Here is a 17,136-nt window from a genome sequence, read left to right as displayed (position 1 = left end):
TGAAAATGGTGTCATTGGTCCTGACCTGACTGCAAGCATCCTCTACTGGAGCTGTCCCCTCCCCACACCGTCAAAGCCTTGAAGAGGTGCCTGGGTTTCTTCTCATACTGTGCTCAATGGGTCTCCAACTATGTGGACAAGGCTCACCCATTGGTCAAACCCGCCTCTTTTCCCTGTCGATAGAGGCCCATGCAGCTTTCGGCCATATCAAGGATGACATCGCCAAGGCGGCGATGCATGCTATCAATGAGTCCATGCCATTCCAGGTGGAGACCGATGCATCTGACTTCACCTTGCCTGCTACACTCAACTAAGAGGGTAGACCTATTGCTTCCTTTAAGGCCATGAAGCCTGCCATTCCTTTGTCAAAAAGGAGGCCCAGTCCATCGTGGAGCCAGTACGCCAGTGGAGGCACTACCTCGCTGACAAACTATTTGCCCTCCTCACGGACCGGCGGGCAGTCGCCTTCATGTTCAATAATAAGCAGAGGGGAAAAATCAAGGATGATAAAATCCACAGGTGGAGAATGGAACTGTCCACCTAGAATTAGAAATCCTATATTTGCCTGGGAAACTTAACGAGGCCTCGATGCCCCATCCCACAGGACTTGCACCAGTATCCAAATGAACAGATTGCAGACCGTCCACAACAGCCTCTACCACCCTTGAGTGACTGGGTTCTTTTCATTAAAGCCCAGAACCTACCATCCTCCATTGAGGAAGTCAGAACAATGACAAAAAACTGTCAGGACTGTGCCGGGTGCAAACTGCACTTCTATCACCCTGTCAAGGATCAAAGCTACCCTCCCTTTTGAGCACCTGAGCATTAACTTCAAGGGGCCTCTCCCTTCCTCAAATCGGAATGTCTATTTCCTTACCATCGTCAATGAATACTCACTTCCTTTTTGCCATCTCCTGCCCAGATGGAACCATGGCTACAGTCAACAAGGCTCTCTGCAATGTCCTCATGCTCTTTGGTACCCCTGCTTTATCCTCAGCTAATGGGTGGACCTCATTCATGAGCAATGAGCTGTGACAGAACCTGCTGGCTAGGGACATCGCCATGAGCAGGTCCACCAGCTACAATCCCAGAGGGAATTGTCAGGTGGAAAAGGTGAATGCCATGGTCTGGAAAATCATCCTCCTAGCACTGAGGTCACAGGGCATCCCTGTTTCCCACTGGCAGGAGATCCTCCCAGACACGCTCCACTCTGTATGGTCACTCATGTTTGGCCACTATCAACGTGCCTCATAAATGCATGTTTGCTTTCCCTAGAAAGTCTGCATCAGGGATTATGATGCTGGCCTGGCTGACCTCTTGACTGGTCCTACTTCGGAAGCACGCCAGACAATCTGAGACTAAACCACTGGTCAAGAGAGTCCACCTCCTCCATCCAAATCGCCAGTATGCCTTCATGGCTTTCCCTGATGGGCGCAAGAACACGGTCTTGATCTAGGATTTGGCAACATCGGGCGCTCTTGATCAACAGGTACTCTCCCCCACTGCCACCTTGGGGGGGACCTGCTGCTGATCACACTCCATCCCCGGAACACTCCATCCCCGGCCACTGTTGTCACCCATGATGCATCAGCACCACACTCCCTCTTCCCTTCATATGTCCCTTCCCCCAGAAAACTGAAATCGGTGACAACAGACCAACCCCGCAGGCTGCTCAGGGCACCACAACTACACCCCAACTGTTGCCACGTCGTTCAGTGCAGCAGAGGACAGACTTGACGTGTAAAATATGTATATGTAGTTTTCTCTTTTTTTCTCACTCCACAGGACTCTTAAAAAGGTGGGGTGAATGTGGTAACTGTTAAACTGTGTTTGGCTACTGCTGGCTGGACATGCCTCCCGAGACCAACCCTACCTATAACCCCTTTGAAAGCTCTCCATTCACCCTGCCATGATCAGTCAGTGAGGTTGGTTGCTGCTCCAGACTATAGTCAATAAAAGCCGATCAGTTTCATGACCTCAGTCTTTTGTGGTAATTGATGGTGCATCAGTGAAGCCATGTTTGGAGAACTGTGTGCAGTTTTGGTCACCTAACTACTGGAAAGATAGCAGTAAGATTGAAAGAGTATGGAGATTTACTAGGATGTTACCTGGACTTCAGGAACTGAGTTATAGGAAAGGTAAAACAGGTTAGGACTTTTTACCCCGGAATGTAGGTCAGATTTGATACAGGTATTTCAAATTATGAAGGGGTATCGACAGTAAATGTAGATAAGCTTTTTCCACTAAGGGTAGGTGAGATACAAACCAGAGGATATGGATTAAGATTTGTCTTGGGTAAACTTATGCCTCTCTTTTTGTTCGTTTTAGATTGGTCACAGTTTTGGAGCTACCGAAAGAAAATAGACACACACACCGAGAGCAGTTCAGTTTATACAAATGTTTATTACAAATTCAAAAGCTGATTTCACACTACAATATGCAAGCCCTTCCCAACTATACTTATCAACGCTTGGACTTGTCCCAACTGCCGAAGCGAGGCAACGACTGCACACTTATAGTAGGTTGTCAGGGCACCGGTAGCAGCTCCTCCACCTCCCCTGACCGGGATGTTGCTCGGACTCTGGCTGTTCTTCCTTCTTGACAAGGGGTGTTCCCACCCCTCAGGGAGTCTAAACTTCAGCAGTAGGTCCACAGGCTTATATACCCCAAAAACAATTAATCATGCACCTACTCCTTCTAACATTTGTCAGTCAAAATCAAAACTGAACATACTATTCTACAATTTAGAAGATTAATTATTATGGAACCAGGATGTTATGATTTCTTGGTTTATCTCGTAAATACAAAGACTTATTAAAACTTCTCGAGCAAGACAGGTTGTGACCAATTCGTCAATTTCAGAGTGTTGCATTTGACAACTGCTTTCCCTGGGCCTCACAGTGGAATTCCATTTCAAAGTGTATCTTCAGATAAATCCCCATGGCTATGTTTAATTACATCTACTTGTTCTGAAAGTAAGGTGACCTGAGTGTGGACCCAGTGTTGTCAGTTCCACATAAGCAAAAAGCATCTGGGCACATGGTTTTAATCCTCCATTACAAGAGTGAAAGGGGAAAAGTTTAGGGGGAACATTAGGGGCAATTTTTTCATACAGAGAGTAGTTGGAGTGTGGATCAAGCTACCAGCTGAAGTGAACGTGGGCTCAATTTGAACATTTAAGAAGAATTTGGACAGGTATAGAGGGCTATGGACTGGGTGCAGATCAGTGCACTGGGCAGAAGGAGCCTCCTACTTGACAGAGGAGTGCTGTGTCTCAGGACCATGAAGGATATGAGTAAAAAAGACCTGCCTACCTGGTTGAGAGTGGCAGCCAGCGCAAAGTCAGAGGCATCGCATTGTGGCTTTGGCGATGTCTCCCTTGACCTGGGTGAAGTCTGCCCGGGCTTCTGCCGATCAGGGGATTGCTGTGGATCTTTCCTGGGGTCGGCTTTATCGGCATAGTTGGGAAACCATTGGGCGTAATAGGAAAAGAATGCCAGGCACCTTTTTAGCACCTTGAGGAAAGTGAGGGATCGAAAGTTCCATAAGGGGATGCATGTGATCAGGGTTGGGGGCAATGACACCATGTGCCTCGAGGCATCCGAGGAGTTCTAGGCCCCATTGTCGATCAGATTGAGGAATTTAACAGTGTGGAGGAATTTGGCAAGGTTTGTGTCGTAGTCCTGCTGGTTGTGGCCTCAGATGGTAACATTATCTAGGTAGGTTTGTGCTTGTCCACTATCTGATCATTTACTTCTGAAATACGAAGACACCATTGGTGACTCCGAAGGTAACCCGGCGGAAGTGCTATAGCCTGCCATCCGCTTTGAACGCAGTACACTGGAGGACTCCTGGGTGTAGGGGGAGTCGGTGATACACTGACTTTAGGTCAATGGTAGAGAACACCCTGTACTAGGTGATTTTGTTGGCCATTCAGCGATCTGGGAAAGGTGTTATGCACATTGGACTTTATGAAAGCCCTGTCCTCAATGCAGTAGTGTCTGCTCTTGGTTGCTTACAGTCCAGGGTCAGGTTCTCAAAAGGCGATGGTGGGGGTTTGTGGAGGGTGGAGAGACCACAGGTGAGGGCTGGCTGTGGGGGGTCCATGAGCTGGGGGTTGTATACAGTGATGGATGGTTGGGTCTCCCCGCCCCAAACACTATCGTGACACTCCTGAAACTGGCTTTGGAAGTCCAGCCCCAGAAGGATTGGTGCTCACACCTGAGGCATTAACAGTAAATGGAAATTGTCATAATGTTTTCCACGCAGTGTTAACGGTGCAATACAATACCCATGGATCTCGGCAGGTTGGTCCTTTGTGGCCATTGATGTTGTGCTGCTCATTGGTTTGACGGGGAGAGAGAATTTGTGAGCAGTTAACCGGGCAGTTAATTTCCCATTTACCTCAATCTCCATCACCATCACAGAGTAGGTGATCAGGTGAGGGCTGCCCTGATCCAAGAGGATGGATGCTAGTACCAGGTCGCCATTGCTGTCAGAGGTGGAGACGGTTCGGTAAGATGGTGGCTTCTATGTTGACCATGCAGTCGCTCCGGGAGAGGTGGATGAAGAAGGCAGAAGTGACATCATCCACAATGGCAGAAGTAGAGTCTGGTAAGATGGCAAGCTAAGGGTTGTGCACGTGATCGAGCCGTTTGAGGCCAAAGAGACATTGTCACAGCAAGAGAAAGTGAAGTTGGGTTCGATGGCCAACCACCTGGGGTACACGTGGCACTGCTCAGTTGGGAAGGTTTTGATGCACACCCTCTAGTAGTGTCCTTTCTTCCTGCGTCTCAAGCAGGTGGCTTCTCTCGCCGGGCAGCATTGCTGGGAGTGTTTCTGCTGGCTGCAGAAGTAGCACTTGGGGTACTTGGCTGCGGCGGCAGCGGTGGGGTTGGGGCCTCCCTGTATGGAGGCAGTCTGTGACGCCGTGTCCAAAAATAGCTGTGCCCACAGCCTGCACATGGAGGGCCCAATGTCAGCAACGATGGATTCAGTGTTGCCGTGGGCTGAATATAAAGTCTTAGTGAGCTCAAGGGCTCTCTGCAACAGCAGCCTGTCTTCCTCTAGCAGTGTGATAGTACAGACCTATCACCAATGTATATAATTACAGTATCTAGAGTGTAATGACTGTGCTTACAGCGATTGGCTGAGAGCTTAGCCATGCCTACTGTCTGGGCCTTAAAGGGTTGTGTCCCTTGCCAGGTCGGATCATTCCAGACTGGTTGGCCACCTGTGAAGAGCTCCTGTCTTTTGCTAATAAAATTGTAGAGCTCGTCAAAAGAACCAAAGCCTTGGTTTGGATCAACAAGTCTTTGGTTCTTTCGACGAGCTCTACAAGCAGTCACTGGCAGATGTAATCTGACCTCACCTCAGCCAAACAGGAGTCCAAGATCAGTTCTTCCACATACTGGTCTGCAGATACTGGACCAGGGATATTGCCCCTGCATTCTAGCCCAAGATCGTGCTGGATCCGAAAGAAATCATCCAGAGTCTCACCGGGTGTAGAGCTCGTCGAAAGAACCAAAGACTTGTTGATCCAAACCAAGGCTTTTATTAGCAAAAGACCGGAGCTCTTCACAGGTGGCCGACCAGTCCGGAATGATCCGACCTGGCTAGGGACACAACCCTTTAAGGCCCAGACAATAGGTGTGGCTTAGCTCTCAGCCAATCGCTGTAAACACAGTCTAGATACAGTAACTATATACACTATGTACATTGGTGATAGATCTGTACTATCACATTCACCCCTTCTTGGAGAACTGACCCTGGGAAAAAAAACAAAAATGAGGGAGAGAATGAAAGGAAGGGGTAGGTCAAGGACTGTAGCGGTCAGGGGGTCTGACCATCCGGCGTGACCGCCGTGGTGCCGGGATTGGGGTCGCTGGAGTGGTGTCGCCAGCGGGCTCGTCGGGTGCGACTGCTCCGTCGCTCAATTCCCCAGTCGTGTTGTCGGCAGGGTGGCCCGGGTCATTGGGGTGCTGTTGGTCCTTCTGTTGCGGCACGGGGCCTGGAGAATAAAGAGTTGGTGAAGGTTGGGTTGGGGGGTTTGCTGGGTCTACCGTGTCCTGAGCTAGGTCTCGCACCGAAACAGTGTCCTCCCGCCCGTCTGGGAACTCAACGAAGGCGTAATGTGGGTTCGCGTGGAGTAGAGTCACTCGGTCGACCAAGGGGTCGTTCTTTGAGTGCCGGACGTGGCGTCGCAAAAGGACAGGGCCAGGGACGGTGAGCCATGCCGGTACAGTGGTTCCTGATTCGGATTTCCTCGGGAAAAGGAACATCCTTTCGTGGGGGGTGGCATTTGTTGCAGTACATAGGAGGGAGCGGATGGAGTGTAAGGCACTACTGAGAACCTCCTGCCAGTGAGAGGTGGGGAGACCTTTAGACCGGAGAGCCAGTGTAACCGCTCTCCATATGGTGGCATTCTCCCTCTCGACCTGGCCGTTACCGCGTGGGTAATAGCTCGTGGTCCTGCTTGAAGCAATACCACACTCCAGAAGGTACTGTCGCAGCTCTGCACTCATGAATGAGGACCCCCTATCACTGTGGATGGAATTGGGGTACCCGAAGATGGTGAAAATACTGTGAAGGTCCTGTATCACTGAGGTGGCAGTGGTGTCTGGGCAGGCCACAGCGAATGGGAAGCGGGAGTACTCGTTGATGGCTGTAAGGATGTAGGTATTACGGTTGGTCAACGGTAGGGGCCCCTTAAAGTCTACGCTAAAATGCTCGAAGGGGCAGGTGGCTTTGATAACGTGGGAGTTATCCGAACAGAAGAAGTGGGGCTTGCATTCAGCGCACACCGAACAGGCTCGAGTCATGGAGCGGATCGCCTCGACTGTGTAGGGTAAGTTGCGCGCCTTGACAAAGTGAGCAAACCTAGTGACCCCTGGATGACAGAGCGCCTCATGGAGTTTCCGTAGTCTGTCCATCTGTATGCTGGCGCACGTCCCCCTGGAGAGCGCATCAGGCGGGTCGTTGAGCTTAGTTAAAGGTGGAGAGTTCGATTCTCCATCTGGCGATTTTGTCGTTTTTTATCTTACCATGCTGGGTGTTGCTGAACATGAAGGAGACCGCGCGTTGATCAGTCAACAGTGTAAAGCGCCTCCCAGCGAGGTAATGTCTCCAATGACGCACCGCTTCAACTATGGCCTGGGCCTCCTTCTCGATCGAGGAGTGTCTACTCTCCGGATCCTGGAGGGTTCTGGAGAAGAAGGCTACAGGCCGACCGGCCTGGTTCAAGGTGGCTGCCAGGGCGAAGTCGGATGCATCGCTCTCGACTTGAAACGGGACAGACTCATCGATCGCGTGCAGCGTCGCAGCAGCGATGTCGGATTTGATTCGATCGAAAGCCGCTGTGGCTTCGGTCGAGAGGGGAAAGGAGGTGGTCTTGATAAGAGGACGCGCCTTGTCGGCGTAGTGTGGAACCCATTGGGCGTAATAAGAGAAAAGGCCCAGGCAACGTTTGAGAGCTTTCTGGGTATGTGGTGGGTGGGGGGGGGGGGGGGGGGGGTAAGTCCATTAGGGGACGCATGCGGTCAAGATCTGGCATGACTATCCCGTTCTCCACCACACAACCTAGAATAGCGAGTCGTGTGGTCCGGAAGACACACTTGTCCAAATTGTAAGTCAGGTTCAGCCGACGGGCAGTTTGAAGAAATTTGTCTAGGTTGGTGTCGTGGTCCTGCATGTCGTGGCCGCAGATGGTGATATTGTCCAGATACGGGAAGGTAGCGGTTAGCCCGTTCTGGTCCACCATCCTGTCCATTTCCCACTGGAAGACCGCAACACCATTCGTGACCCCGAATGATACCCTGAGAAATTGATATAGCCGCCCATTCGCTTCAAAGGCCGTGAATGGTCGGTCCTCGCAGCGGATCGGGAGCTGGTGGTAGGCCGAACGTAGGTCAATAGTGGAGAAAATGCGGTATTGGGCGATCTGGTTCACCACATCCATGATGCGTGACACTGGAAGTCTAATCCCAGTAACACTGGGGCGCACAATTGGGGAAGGATGAATAATTTGAAGTGGGTGACCGTTACGCCCTGTACTTCCAGCGTGGCGATGCAATACCCCTTTATCCCAGTCGAGTGCGACCTCGTTGCTAATGAGATCCTCTGGGTAGTGGGGATGATGTCAAGTCCCCAACGGAGAGCCAGATCTGGCTGGATAAAACTGTTAGTTGACCCAGAGTCAAATAAGCAATTGGTGTAGTGTCCATGCACTTTAATCAGTTCCATTGCTCTGGTAAGGGGATGAGAGCATTGCTGGTTTAGTGTTATTGAAGCAGTTGACAGGGGAGTTTTGCGCGATGATGTCACGCAACGGGATGACGTCACGACACGTGATGACGTAGTCAACGCTTGAGGAGCAGGTTGGAGGACCTCCCGGAAGTGCTGTTGTGGCGGTGTTGGCGGGTGAATGGTAAGTAGTGGGGTTTGTAGTTGCTCGCGATTGGTGGTAGCGTCGGCCCCGGGGGTGGCTGTGGCGGCGGCAGCAGCGGCGGTAGCGTTGGCCCCGGGGCTGTCTGTGGCGGCGGCAGCAGCAGCGGTAGCGTCGAGTGTTCAGCACGGGGGCGAGAGGTGGGCCAACACCATGGTTGCGAGGGTGAGCTGCCCCTTCCGGGTTCGGCGTCTCCGTGACGTCAGGCGTTGCCGTGCAGGGGAGCCCTCGCTCTCGTTGGACGAGAGCCCTGGGGAAGAAGAGTTTGAATGGGATAGTGGCGATTGGGCTTCACACGAGGCACTGTGTTTGCTGGTGGCCATTTTAGACCTACAGACTGCAGCAAAGTGGCCGTTTTTAAGGCACTTCTTGCACTTGGCTTTTCTTGCTGGACACTGGGACCTGCTGTGCTTGTCCCTCCCGCAGAAATAACATTTCGGGTTCGCACAGGGCAGGGTAGCAGCAGCCGACAGGCCGTCAGTATCTCGGGGGGTGGTAGGGTAGAAGGGCACTCTACTCACATCAGAACGAGGGGTCCAGTCCCTAGTGAGCTCGGTGGACTTTAAGGCTGCATCCTCCATTGTGATTGCAATCCGGGCCACATCCTCTAGTTCTTCTACCCCTTGTTCGAGCAAGCGCAGCCTCACTTCATTCGATCGGGGCCTGGCCACATAGGCATCCCGGACGAGATCATTTGTGATCACGGCAGCAGTTTTGTCCACACAGTTACAGTCCTTGCCCAATGCCTTTAATACTTGTAAATATGCCCTGCTGGACTCGCCAGGCTGTTGCTTCCTCGACGCAAGCACGAGCCGGGCATGAACTCTGTTCACCGGTTGATCATACAGTCCTTTCAGTACCTTTATGGCTGCGGTGTAAGTGGTCTCATCCTGGATGTTCTCGTAGACTCTCAAGGACACCATAGACAGCAATGCTGTTAGACGCTGGTTATCCTCCTCCACCTCAATGAGTCTCAGGAAGTTTTCAAAGTTCAGCAGCCAGAAGTTAAAGGCTTTGAAGGCTGTAGCTGACTGTGGGTCGATATCAAGTTTTTCTGGCCGAGTTAAACGCTCCATCCCTTTAAAAAAAATTATTTTGCTAATAAAATTGTAGAGCTCGTCGAAAGAACCAAAGACTTGTTGATCCAAACCAAGGCTTTTATTTGCAAAAGACCGGAGCTCTTCACAGGTGGCCGACCAGTCCGGAATGGTCCGACCTGGCTAGGGACACAACCCTTTAAGGCCCAGACAATAGGTGTGGCTTAGCTCTCAGCCAATCGCTGTAAGCACAGTTTAGATACAGTAGCTATATACACTATGTACATTGGTGATAGATCTGTACTATCACACCGGGTTACTATTTTCTTGAGTTCAGGAGGTACCGCGAGTAGACTTGGTATACCCGCAGTCTGTAGAGGTTGCCAAGCTCAGTCATGGGTGCGGAGCAAATTGTGCAGCCCCTCATCCCCAAGTACACACGATGGCCAACCCTCGCAGGCAGTAACTTGAGTTTCTTTATTTTCAGAGTCCACAAGGTCATCAGAAGCTTCCAGGAAGTCTGTGAGGCACTCAATCCGCTGCTCATATAGCTCTGGGGCTCCAGGTGTCCGTGGGTTGAGGTCTAGTCTGTCAGATTGCAGCAGTTTGCCTATCCCATGTGGAAAATTTAAAGTATAATAAATTGATAGCCTCCATCAATAACTCCAAAGCCGAAGAGTGAGGACTTTAGAGATGGGCTTTATTATACTTTAGACTTGTAGCTGGTCCAATTCTAAGTGCTCGATTGAGGACAGGGAGAGGGAGGTCGACCTTTATTCCAGGGTCACAAGGGGAGGAGTTACCAGGGAATGAGTCACCAGTGGGGGATGGGCCAGCTACCCATTGGCAGTTACATATTCATATCACCACAATCTACAAAAGAATATTTTTAAATACTTTATTTTTCCATTAATATATTCATAGTCTTTAAACCTTTGTAAACATTTAATATGTATTTGAAATGTATAAACAAAAGAAAAAGAAAATTTTCTGCCTTTTTTCCCCTCCCTCCACCCACAAATATAAGAATATAACTTTATTCACTGTCAGAGCTCTCTATTTCTTTCATGATTCTTTTTCTGGGATATCACATTGAAGGCTCAAAATTGCCATATCTTAATTAAAGTGTCATATTTATTTTTTAAGTTGTAAATGATTTTCTCCATGGATCTCCCTGGCCCATTGAGCAATAAATAGGGGAGAGTTGGACTTCCAAATGACTGCTATACACTTCTTGGCCATAGTCAGGGCCACCTGACCAAACAGATTTGAAACTTAGTCAATTTATTGCTCACATCCATAAAGTTACCAAAAGCAACAGCTCAGGGTTGTATTTGAAGGTCACTCCTATTACTCTTGTTAGTGTTTCAGCTATATCATTTTAGCTTCACACATGACCATGTCAAATGTAAGAAGGTTACAATTTCGATGCTACACCTAAAGCACATTTCAGATTTGGATTTATGTACTTTTTGTGGCGCAAGATATTATTATATCGGTTCGAAGAAAACACGTTGTTGTACAGTTCATCTGTGGACATGAAGGTGACTTTGCAGTCCCAGTCTGGAAGCTCAAAGTCTAGCACAATGGGGGCACTGGAAGTCTGTTTGTGTAATAATTGTGGCTGCTGCTTTGTGACGTTAGTCAGTTTTCCATCAGTTTTTGGCAGCGCCTGTCTTCGAAACTGGTGTCGGCTTCATAGCACAGGGCTCACCAACAGCATCTGTCAACAGCCACAGCTTCGAGTTCTCTTGGCTGGGTGCCACAGTAGCTTTGGGTTTCCTTCACACTGTCTTTATAGCACTTGTGTGGGCTATATCTGTAAGATATAGTGAAGTAGAAAAATTATACTGGACCAGTCCATGTCTCGCATTGATCGTTGATGTCATACTGTCCAAGCACCAGTCAGACCAGCATTCCTCTGGTATTGTAATCTGACTCCAATCTCTCCCTTGACCTTTGTAGTTCTGGCTTAACACTTCCACCTTGGAGAGCAGAATACATTCTAGTTATGAATTTAGGCATAATTTCCAGACAAAGCATTCCCTTCACTTCATTACTTGAGGACGGAGCCATTGTAGGACCCCATCTCTCTTGCAAGAAGGACCTCAACTGAAGAAAGCAGTGGAAGGTTCCATTTTGTGGATTATATTTCTGTTTTAGTTGTTCAAAGGACATAAGTAGCCCTTCCTCATAGCAATCTTCTATACATTTAATTTCTTTCTCATGCCAAATATTTAAAATTCTCTTGCCCAAGTTCATGGGCAATAGTTCATACTGGCACAGTGGTGCTTTTGGTGATATTCCCACTTTTTCTTCCAATACTCCCATTAATTTTATGGCAAATTTTAATCATATGTATTAGAATGGGGTAATCAGTTTTTTTTTAATTATTAATTTTACATTCCATTTATAAATTAAATATTTCACTGCAACCTTTCTCATTGTATGTAGTCCTATTTGGATACATGAGGGAGAGTTCTCGTCTTTGAAAAAGGATGAGAGGAACTTTGCCTGGGATGCTAAATAATCTTTTTAAATCTGGTAATCTTAATCCTCCCAATTTGTATTCCCATGTCAGTTTTTCCCTGGTGATTCTAGATATCATATAAGACAATTTCTTTGGAGTAATAAAATATTAAGTATCTTTAAAAAAAAATTTGGGCAAAGAAATTGACAACAACTGAAAGAGGTATTGCTGTCTTGGCATCACTTTCATTTTCACACCATTAACCCTTCCAATTAAGGTAATAGGCAAGTCTTTCCATCTTCCTTCTTTCCAAACAGTGGGAGATAGTTACGTTTGTACAGATGTTGTAAGTTATTATCCACCATTATCTTAAATATTTAATTCCATCCATTTTCCATTTAAACCGGCTTCCTTTTTGATATCTTTCATAGTCAAAATTTGTTATTGGCATCATTTCACTTTTTTCAAAATTTATTTTGTAACCTGAGACTCTCCCATATTTTTCTAGTGTGGTCTTTAATTTGACCAAAAGACTCAACCAGGTCTGAGAAGTATAGCAGTGCCACATATACAAATAAATTGATTTTATGTTCTTCCGAGCCAACTCTAAATCCCTTCATATCCAGATCTCTCCTTATAATTTCTGCTAATGGTTCAATCACCAAAGGAAGGGAGGCCTGTCTACTTGATCTACTCATAGAAAACATTTGGCCATTGGCCATAATTTTGGCTTGTGGTTTATGGTAAAGAGTTTTCAGCCAATTAATAAATGTTCAGCTCATTTCAAATTTAAATAGTACTCTGAATAAGAATAGCCACTCTAGTCGATCAAATGCCCTTTCTGCATCTAACAATACAGTGATATTTGGATTTTCTTTTTTTGAAAATTTTATTTATCACGTATCAATAACAAACAATTATTTAATTATATATAGATAATACTGTAGCAACGCACATCTAAGCACGATGAACCTCCGCTTGTTACGCGCAGTCAGCAGGGCAGTCGCAACAAAGATGGCAATGCACATCCATCTTTCGCTCCAGAATAGAAGTTGGCATACGCACTTGTGTCAGCATGACATAAGCAGTGGGATGTACGTGCAGTCCGACTGCCAGCCTAATAAGCGAGTGCGTGAAGTTTGAATAAACATTCTGTCGTGACACTCGAGCTAACAGCCTGCATCTCCAGTCTGTACAACCACTCTTTCACAACGGACTTCAGTGGTGACCCTGACAAGTCTCCACTCCCCGAAGACTCGCTGAAATGGATCCTACAGTTTTGGGCGCTGTGGCGTTGACGCTGCCAACCTTCTGGACAAACCAGCCCCGCAATTGGTTCGGCAATGCGGAGGCCCAGTTCTAGATCAATCAAATCACTTTTGATTCATCAAGGTATTTCTACATCGTTAGTTGTCTCAACCAGGAGACTGCTGCCCATGTAGATGACATAATTCAAACCCTGCCAGAGGAGGGTGAATATGTAGTGTTAAAAATCCTCCCTATCAGCACCTTCAACCTATCCTGATGCGAGAGGGCAGCCAGACTCCTACACTTAGACAGTCAACTGTGTTAATGGAAAAAATGCTCATGCTGGCTGAGGGCCATAAGTTTAGCCTCATGTTTGAGTAAGCCTTTTTGGAGCAGATGCCAGAAGACATTAGGCTACTGCTTGCCAATGCCAACTTCAGTTACCTGTATAAGGTCACAGCAAATGCTGATGTCCTCTACCGCACCAAGTGCAAAAACCCTGAAGTGATCCACCGAGTGACCAGACAGCAGCATGAGTCCACCCGTAAGCCCAGCCCCCCGACAGAGCGCCACATCAGCCAACAAAGCCAAACCCCTACGGACCAACACCTGGGGAGCTGAGGCATGCAAATATTGGCAACCCTGCTCATTTCCTTGAAATGAGCAGGGCAGCTGCCATTAGCAGCCACGGTGGCTGGCCAACAGAACAGCCTACTTCATGTGTGGGACAGCATCTCAAGCCACTGGTTCCTTGTCAACACGGGAGCTGAGATCGGCATCATTCCACCAACTTCCCTGGAGACACGCACGAGACCACATGGCTCCACCCTGCATGTGGCCAACAACTCCATTACAACCTTCAGCCACAAACGCATACCCCTGCATTTCAGGGAAACAAACTTTCAGTGGCAGTTCACCTTGATGGCAATGGACAAACCCCAGCTGGGCACAGATTTCCACCTGGCATATTTGTTACTAGTGGACCTATACGGTACACACTGAGATGTTTCAAACTGTTCCCCTCAGCACTTCGAATGAACCAGCCACCCACCTGGCCGAAGTGGAGAGTGCCAACAACTGTTGCACTCGCCTACTCACTGACTTCCCCACCATCCTTCACTCGCAGTTCTCCTCAACATAGCCGCTACACGGCGACAGCACCACATCACGACCAGTGCCCCCCTCCCCATTCATTCGCGAGCCCGCAGACTGGCGCCAGCCAAGCTCAAATTGGCCAAAGAGGAGTTCATGCACATGAAGGAATTGGGCATCTACACAGATCAGACAGCCCATGTGTGGTCTTCACACTTCCATATGGTACCTAAAGCCAACAGCAGTTGGCAGCCATGTGAAGACTACCACCGTTTAAATAAGGCTACAGTCCCAGACCATTACCTAGAGCCTCATATCCAGGACTTCTTGGTGAACCTCAAAGGCATTCAGGTCTTCTCCAAGGCTGACCTGATCCAGGGATATCATCAAATACCAATCCACCTGGATGATGTACAGAAGATGGTCATTATCACCCTGTTCAGTCTCTTTGAGTTCCTCAGGATCCCATTCAGCCTGAAGAATGCCACACAGACGTTCCAGCAGCTGATAGATGTGGTGGGGCGTGACCTGCCGTTCCTCTTCATTTACCTGGACAACATCCTGGTCACAAGCCACACACCAGAGTAACATGTGGTCCACCTCTGACTTTTCGCTTGCCTGGCCCAATTTGGTCTCACGATCAACCCTGCAAAGTGTGAGTTCAGCTGTGAGCAGATAGATTTCCTGGGACACCACATCACCAAAGATAGAGCAGTACATCTCCCAGACAAGGTGGACACCATCTGCCAATTCCCTAAGCTAGACACGCTCAAAGGCCTGCAGGTGTTCGTGGACCTGGTCAACTTTTACGATAGGTTCATCCCAAATTCTGCCACCATCATGTTAGACCTGATGACTGCCTCCACTCAGGATCTCCACTGTACGGACAATTTTGCTGCTACCAAGGAAGCCCTGCTGTGTTCTACCATACTCATGCATCCATGGATGGATGCACCCATGGTACTCACAGTTGATACATCCAGCACAGTGGTGGATGTGGTCCTCAAACAATTGGTGGGCAACACATTGGAAGCCGCTCACATTCTTCAGCCGACACCTTCGGCCACCGGAACTCAAGGTCAGCACTTTTGACAGGGAGCAGCTCTCTCTCTACCTTGCCCTACTAATATTTTCCCTTTAGCACTCGTTAATTGCAGAAATAGGTCTTGTATGAATTTTCCATCATCTGCATTTGGTGCATAAGCATTCAATAAAGTCCAATATTCTGAATAGATTTGACAAGTATCCATTACATACCTTCCTGCTGTACCTATAGTAGTATTTAATATTCTAATTGGTACTTTTTAAATTTATTAATATTGCCACATTTCTAACCTTTGAATTAAATGAAGATTCCAATACCAATCCAACCCAATTGTTTTTCAACTTTTGATGCTCCTTTTCCATAAAATGGTTTACTTGCAAAAAAGCTACATCTACTGTTGTCTTTTTCAAATATATTAATTTTTTTGTTTTATTTTATTCTGTATTCCATTTATATTAATACAAGCAAAATTTAATTTCCCTGCCATCGAGTACCTCTATAAAATCCTTTGTCCATCTATCCACTTTCTCCCATTCCTCCCATTTTCACAAGTTATCAACATATCTAGTAGTATTCTTAATTAATCTAGATGTCTTTCTTCTTCTTTGGCTTGGCTTCGCGGAGGAAGATTTATGGAGGGGTAATGTCCACATCAGCTGCAGGCTCGTTTGTGGCTGACAAGTCCGATGCGGGACAGGCAGACACGGTTGCAGCGGTTGCAAGGGAAAATTGGTTGGTTGGGATTGGGTGTTGGGTTTTTCCTCCTTTGTCTTTTGTCAGTGAGGTGGGCTCTGCAGTCTTCTTCAAAGGAGGTTGCTGCCTGCTGAACTGTGAGGCGCCAAGATGCACGGTTTGAGGTGATATCAGCCCACTGGCGGTGGTCAATGTGGCAGGCACCAAAAGATTTCTTTAGGCAGTCCTTGTCCCTCTTCTTTGGTGCACCTCTGTCTCGGTGGCCAGTGGAGAGCTCGCCATATAACATGATCTTGGGAAGGCGATGGTCCTCCATTCTGGAGACGTGACCTACCCAGCGCAGTTGGATCTTCAGCAGCGTGGATTCGATGCTGTCGGCTTCTGCCATCTCGAGTACTTCGATGTTAGGGATGAAGTCGCTCCAATGAATGTTGAGGATGGAGCGGAGACAAGAAACAAATATAAAAAAAACAACAAAAAAGAAAAGTGAAAATAAATCACCCCTCCGCCAAGATGTTTTAACGGCTTTAACTCCCTGATCTATATGGGTATATGGTTTTTGTGGTTAATTACCACACTTGCTCGCATGATTCTGTATTAGTCAGCTCCATTTTCCCCAACTAACTCACTCAAAATAGAATACAATTCCCCATTACATTATAACTATTCATCCTTATTCATTCAAGAATCTTTTTAAACATATATACATCAATTGTAGGTTAAAATCTTGCTCCCAATTAAACTCACAAAATTATCAGTTTCATATTAGCTCTTTCACACTGATAGGGACCTTTCAAGTATCAACAGCCACCTGTGATGGGTATAAGCCCACCCTCTGCTGGACATCATGATGCCCACGTCATGATGTCACACTTCTATGTGTATGTGTATGTATATAATATATATATAAAACCCTGTGTGTCAGTAGCCATGTTAGTCTAATAGAAGTAAAAGATGAGAAAGCATCATATCTCCAAGTCTTAATTGTGTGAGTGCATATACAACAGTGGCAATGAGGAACAAAACAAACCCTACACATACTTCATGCACCAACCATGAGAAGGAAAACAACAGAAAACGACTACCTAACAAGCCCAACAAATTCCCA

At 47.5% G+C, this 17,136-nt stretch overlaps 1 long non-coding RNA gene across 3 annotated transcripts in view; it reads right to left on the bottom strand.

Moving 5' to 3' along the window:
- Positions 1-10,364: 10,364 nt before the first annotated feature.
- LOC138762322 (uncharacterized) overlaps positions 10,365-17,136 on the bottom strand; it is a 33,672-nt gene continuing 26,900 nt past the window's right edge. For 2 of the 3 annotated variants that reach the window (XR_011356890.1, XR_011356883.1), the window contains one exon: positions 10,365-11,299. This is a non-coding gene — a long non-coding RNA (uncharacterized lncRNA). The other variant, XR_011356904.1, reaches the window with a different exon arrangement.

This window comes from Narcine bancroftii, chromosome 1 (assembly GCF_036971445.1).
Source record: "Narcine bancroftii isolate sNarBan1 chromosome 1, sNarBan1.hap1, whole genome shotgun sequence".
Lineage (NCBI taxonomy): Eukaryota > Metazoa > Chordata > Chondrichthyes > Torpediniformes > Narcinidae > Narcine > Narcine bancroftii.
The sequence above is the reverse complement of the archived record's forward strand: the minus strand, read 5'-3'. Positions and strand labels throughout refer to the sequence as shown.